At 42.8% G+C, this 7,500-nt stretch overlaps 1 protein-coding gene across 5 annotated transcripts in view; it reads right to left on the reverse strand.

Moving 5' to 3' along the window:
- nav3 (neuron navigator 3) overlaps window positions 1-7,500 on the reverse strand; it is a 175,244-nt gene that overhangs the window by 58,163 nt on the left and 109,581 nt on the right. Inside the window, exon 1 of one of the 5 annotated variants that reach the window (XM_047803940.1) lies at window positions 2,013-2,132. The exons of the other annotated variants lie outside the window; for them this stretch is intronic. The gene's annotated coding sequence lies outside the window, so the exon portion shown is untranslated. Of the gene's footprint in view, window positions 1-2,012; window positions 2,133-7,500 lie in introns of those variants that run through there. 5 annotated transcript variants of the gene reach the window in all.

Consider the following 7,500-nt stretch of genomic DNA (forward strand, 5'->3'; position numbering starts at 1 on the left):
GTGTGTGTGTGTGTGTGTGTATGTATATTACATCTTGTTCAATGTGTTTCTATGACAAATAGATGAATCGACATAAGACATAAACTTGAGAGAGACATAGTTCATCTTGACTGTGAGAACAAAGCAACTGAAATCCCCGAAAACCCAAGTAGCTAAATTAGCATACAAGCTAATCCATCCGCTAATGCTAACCTAGCACCATCAGCTCCAATTGGGTTGTTGCGATTAGCTCTGAGATGAAGAGGAAAATAAAGGAAATTTAAAGATATTCTTGTAATTAAAGTTGCAATAAACACACTGATTAGCATTCACGCTAACACCAACACACACACACACACACACACACACACACACACACCATAAAATCTGCCTTCAACCAAAAACATCTGTTCAGACTGAAGCTATTCGTAATAAAGTTTGACAAAACTTAATTTGTTGCTTAAAATTTAAAAATACCATAAAGAAATATCTCATTTTTTGCATGAAACGTAAATTTCTCGAGTCATGATGATAAAGTCTGATCTGAGTCACAAAACTGAGAGTGAGTTAAAACATTTGGCTTCCAGAGTCGAGTCACGGTCACAACTTTCAACATATTGGTGATATTTAATGTCTGAGTCGATTCATGAGTCCAATCAAGAGTCAAATTGAGTCAAACCTCAAGTCACTCAATCACGACTTGGACTCGCGACACGAGTCCAAACTCAGATGCTCTAAACTGGGAGTAAAATATAGAGTCAGAAAAAAGTTATATGTCTGAATCAAATCACAAGTCAAAGATCTGAATCCTAAGTAAATTCATGTATCGGAAACATTGAACTCTGAGTCGACTCATGAGTCATAAGCTTTAGAGTCATATTGTGAGTCCTGAGGCTTTATATTGTGAGCACGTTGAGAGACTGAATCTGCAGGAATCCACTGTATGACATCACCACACATCAAAATGTGACTTTTTAACCCAAACTGTGAGGTAATTATAATTAATTATTAGAGACAGAGAAACACATCACCACAACTACACACTGCACACCACACACTACACACTACACACTGCACACTGCACACCACAACTACACACTGCACACTACACACTGCACACTGCACACTACACACTGCACACTACACACTGCACACTACACACTGCACACTACATACTGCACACTACACACTGCACACTGCACACTGCACACTACACACTACACACTGCACACTACACACTACACACTGCACACTGCACACTATACACTGCACACTACACACTACACACTACATACTACACACTACATACTACACACTATACACTACACACTACACACTACACACTACACACTGCACACTACACACTGCACACTGCACACTACACACTGCACACTGCACACTACACACTACACACTGCACACTGCACACTGCACACTACACACTACACACTGCACACTACACACTACACACTGCACACTGCACACTATACACTGCACACTACACACTACACACTACATACTACACACTACATACTACACACTATACACTACACACTGCACACTACACACTACACACTGTAGACTGAACACAAACACTACAAAATATATGAACATTACAGCTGCAAAGCAAGTAATTCATGATGCGTCACTCTTTTCCTCCAGCTTACACTTGCCTTTTCAGGCTGAAGCTCTGAGAACTAGTGAGTACACACACACACACACACACACACACACACACACACACACACACACACACACACACACACACTGTCCTAACGAGCAATTTCTTGCCTGGTGGATGCATCGCAGTAGCTGTGTCATAAAAAATACTATCCAATGCATTAACACACACACGACTCATTACCAGCTATAGCACAGACACACACACACACACACACACACACACACACACACACCATCCAGATCCTCAGTGTATGTCCCTAAATCCCACCAGCAGTTAGCATCATTGTTTCCGTCTTCACTGTTTACTGTAGCTAAATGTTTGCGCGTGTGTGTGTGTGTGTGTGTGTGTACCTGTCACAAGTGTGTGAGCTCTCAGTATCCATCGTCTACCTCCTGTCGATAAACCAGCTGTGTGTGTGTGTGAGAGAGAGAGAGACAGAGAGAGAGTTGCAGACTCTGCAGGTACTGACTGTAGTTAAAACACACCACCAGCAGGGGGCAACACATCACTTTTTCTATAGGACAGACTCTCTCTCTGTGTGTGTGTGTGTGTGTGTGTGTGTGTGTGTGTGTGTGTGTGTGTGTGTGTGTGTGTGTGTGTGTGTGAGTGTGTGTGTGTGTGTGTGTGTGTGTGAGTGTGTGTGTGTGTGTGTGTGTGTGTGTGTGTGTGTGTGTGTGTGTGTGTGTGTGTGTGTGTGTGTGTGTGTGTGTGTGTGTCAGTCAGCAGGTTCTATAAATTGTTTTTTTTTTTCTCACCAAACACAAACATGCTTAAATAACCATAGTGAGCTGGAGGTCATAAGATTTCTGTTTTCTGTCCATGTTTATGTTCTCTGTCACTGTGAGTGTCTGTAGAGCTGGTTATCATCACAGCAACACAAAGTCTTCTCACACACATGCACTACAAACACACAACAACACTACACAACACCAATACACAACAACTACAAACACACAACACAACTACACAACACCACTACAAACACACAACAACACTACACAACACCAATACACAACACAACACAACACCACTACAAACACACAACAACACAACACCAATACACAACACTACACAACACCAATACACAACAACTACAAACACACAACAACACTACACAACACCACTACAAACACACAACAACACTACACAACACCAATACACAACAACTACCAACACAACTACACAACATCACTACAAACACACAACAACACTACACAACACAACACCAATACACATCACAACAACACTACACAACACAACACCAATACACAACACAACACAAATAAACAACACAACACCAATACACAACACAACACAAATACACAACACAACACAACACCAATACACAACAACACTACACAACACCAATACACAACAACACAACTACAAACACACAACAGCACTACACAACACTACACTACACCACTACAAAACAACACAACACTACACAACACAACAAAAGAACTACACCGCATCACAACACAACACCACTACACTACAAAGCACCACAACAGAACTACACCACAACACAGCACCACAACACCAGTACACTACACAACAGAACTACACCACTACAAATCAACACAAAAACACTACACAACACCACTACACAAAACCACAAAATAACTACACCGCACCACAACACCACTACACAGCACCACAACAGAACTACACCACAACACAGCACCACTACACTACACCACCACAAAACTCTGTCACCACAACTACACTACACCACAACTACACTACACATGTGTGTTCACAGGAAAGGTCAGAAAACTGTGTTCACGTCTCTTTATCCCCAGCAGCAGTGCAGTAACAGAGACCAACACTGAACACAGTGTCAGGAGCCTAAACACTGCGTCTGACTGGATGAGTGACTCATTCTATTAATAATAAAACCTAACGGAGCAGAAGCTGGGATTAGACACGAGTCTGACTCTGAGTCGAGGGAGAGACGTTCTCTCAGACTGTCGTGTTCCTGTCTATCAGACGTCACTCCGGAACAACAGACACAAGAAGGCATTGTGAGCTCTGACAGGAAGTGAAGGCTGGGGACTTCCTGTGGGAACAGCAAGATTTGTCTGGTTCCTTACACACACACACACACACACACACACACACACACACACACACACTGTACCTGACATTATCAGAGCTGATAGAGCATAAACCAATAAAGAGCGATGAGCAGCGTGTCCCTCGCTGGAATACACACCTAGAACATCTAGATCTAGGACATTATTTTAGGGTTCAGTAAAGAGGATATATTTTGGGGCTCAGAGACAAACTGCTGTGTGATAACACAACAAAAGATAAGAAAGATTCTCTTTACATCTCCAACTTGTTAGGAACCTGGAGTCAGAGCACAGGGGTGGAGCTCAGGCACGGCTCTCAGGGTCAGGGCGCAGGGGTGGAGCTCAGTTGTGGAGCTTAGGTGCAGATCTCAGGGTCAGGGCTCGGCCCTGAGATCAGGGCTGGAGCTGAGGGGCGGAGCTCAGGGTCAGGGCTCAGGGGTGGAGCTCAGGGCCGAGCCCTGACCCTGAGCTCCTCGCCTAAGCTCCACCCCTGAGCCCTGACCCTGGGCTCCTTGCCTAAGCTCCACCCCTGAGCCCTGACCCTGAGCTCCTCGCCTAAGCTCCACCCCTGAGCCCTGACCCTGAGCTCCTCACCTAAGCTCCACGCCTGAGCCCTGACCCTGAGCTCCTTGCCTAAGCTCCACCCCTGAGCCCTGACCTTGAGCGCCTTGTTTTGATGATTTCAAATGTCAACATTGGCTTTCAAACAACGTATACCCCACCTTTAAGCAGCTTGCTGGTGCTGGATTAAATCACATGGTACAGTGATGTAACACATGGTACCGTATCATGCTACATGTCATACTGTACATATCATAGAGCTATGTGTAGAAACCAATTGTGTTGAATTATAGCGTATTATATCCTATCATTTAGTACAGTATCACATGCCATAGTGCTATAGTGCTATAGTGCAGTACTGTATATACACTCTAACTTGTACTGTACTGTGTGGTTCTTGCTGCTGTTGTGTAGTGTTCACTCAGAGTAAACGGTTTCTACCTAATGCTACAGAAATACAAACACCACATGAAGAAATGTGTTTATTGTTGTATTTAAATGCCATTTCTTTACGTTACGTTTGTAACATTCATATAACATTGAGAGACTTCCTAGTTAACAGGTTAGATGTTGTACATTACTGCAGCCTGGGACTCTGTACTGTACCTAACTGATACTGGACCTACACCTCATCTACACCTGAACACTGGACCTACACCTCATCTACACCTGAACACTGGACCTACACCTCATCTACACCTGAACACTGGACCTACACCTCATCTACACCTGTACACTGGACCTACACCTCATCCACACCTGAACACTGGACCTACACCTCATCTACACCTGAACACTGGACCTACACCTCATCTACACCTGAACACTGGACTGATTTACAATCACACTCTCCAGCACTTTCTATGATAAAGGTTCTTCTAGGGCTAGGCGATAAAACGATAACGATATGTATCGCGATAGACACGTGATCGATATCGATAAAAAATGTGTTCGATAAAAGGTTTGATTTTTTTTGTTCTTCGTCTGAAGAAAACGGAGGTCGCGAAGCAATTTGGTTGCATTAACAAAGGCACTCGCTATCTGGTAACCTAGCAATGTAGGGAGTGACACGCTAACAGCCAATTGTGTAACAGTATCACGTTCGGTTGCGCCATATCGTCGTCTCGTGCCGGTCTGCTGGATTCCTCGTCAGTAACCGGTGACTGATGAGCAGGAAATGAGCCGCAGCGAGCGAGGATATTGTAGATAAAAGAGGAAAAATCAGCGACTTTTTCATCTTTCTGCAGGTTTTATATTACACACAACGTTACTGTATCAGGATTGTGTTTTATATTACAGACGTATCTCAGGTTTATTTCTCTTTACTAAACACTGCACATATTTTACACACCAGAAGGTGAACAGCTAGTGAACGTCCTCACACTAAACCTGCACTAAATTCTCAGCTTTCTCTGTTTATATTTAACACTTTGCACTATTTTATTACACTTTATTAAGCGTTTATTACATTTCCTGTCATTTCTCACCTTAAATGTTAAGAGATAATAGTTAAGTGTTCATTGTGACTTTAGACTCATGTTTACATTATAATTATTGGAGGTTTCCTGGTTGGTGACGTTTCTGTCTTAATAACTGAGGGGATTCTGATCAGAGGAAGGTCAAGTTTACAATAAAAAGGTTTAAATCGAATATATTTTTCTCCTGGTCCTTATTTTAAATGGGTCATAAAAAATATCGATAACTATCGATATCGACCGATATGACACACTGATATCGTGATACAGTTTTCAGCCGTATCGCCCAGCTCTGGGTTCTTCATAGTTTTTTCTCCTCTGCTCTGCGAACACTCGATTGTTCATAAGGGATCGAAATCAATATCTCTGTAAAAAGACTTCACGATGGTGTTCATTAACGTGTCAGTATGGAGTCCGTTCTCTCGGCTTACTCCGGTCTTACAGCCTCTTTACGCTTGTAAAAGTAAGAGAACCAATAAAAGAAAAACTATTAGAGCTCAAAATATTGAGTGAGATTGTAGTGAAGTTCCAGCCCTTTGTGTCACATGATGTTGTGTGCACTTCTGTTTGATAACTCATTCAGTATAAAAGACTTCTTGGTGATGCGCTCGGCATATCATTTCCATCTGGAGGTTAAAGAATCGTGTGTGTGTGTGTGTGTGTGTGTGTGTGTGTGTGTGTGTGTGTGTGTGTGTGTGTAAAATGGCGTGTTGTTATGTGTGTACTGCACATTCAATAAACATCTAATGTCGCTGTAACACAGAATATGATTTATTTTACGAGCCGAATTAATCACAGGCTGCAGTCACCAATAAAGTTAATTGAGTTTGTTTGAAGGTTGAATGTGCATCACAGTCCTGGGCTGTTAGTCTAGCATTTACAACACACACACACACACACACACACACACACACACACACACACACACACACACACACACACACACACACACACAGCCTGATGCTTTACAGCTGCATCACAGATTAATTAAAGCGTCCTGCCTGCAAATCCCTCAGGAAGCAAAAACCTGTAAAAATCAATGGAGGATGATGAAGTGTGTTAAATCCCAGAGCAACACTGAGTCTGCGTTCTTCAACACACACAAACACTGCAAACCTCTCCATCAAACACTCACATGGAAAACAACATACTAGCAAGGATGAGGACTTTTCACCATAAATATCACTGAAAGACCAGCAAAGGTTGTTGTCAAACGCCCAGAAACACCATCAAACACCAACATGCACCATCACACACCAACATTCACCATCAAACACCAACATTCACCATCACACACCAACATTCACCATCAAACACCAACATTCACCATCACACACCAACATTCACCATCAAACACCAACATTCTCCATCACACACCAACATTCTCCATCACACACCAACATTCACCATCAAACACCAACATTCACCATCACACACCAACATTCACCATCAAACACCGACATTCACCACCAAACACCGACATTCACCATCAAACACCGACATTCACCATCAAACACCAACATTCACCATCACACACCGACATTCACCATCAAACACCGACATTCACCATCAAACACCGACATTCACCATCACACACCAACATTCACCATCACACACCAACATTCTCCATCACACACCAACATTCTCCATCACACACCAACATTCACCATCAAACACCAACATTCACCATCACACACCAACATTCACCATCACACACCAACATT

Source organism: Tachysurus fulvidraco, chromosome 19 (genome assembly GCF_022655615.1).
Source record: "Tachysurus fulvidraco isolate hzauxx_2018 chromosome 19, HZAU_PFXX_2.0, whole genome shotgun sequence".
Lineage (NCBI taxonomy): Eukaryota > Metazoa > Chordata > Actinopteri > Siluriformes > Bagridae > Tachysurus > Tachysurus fulvidraco.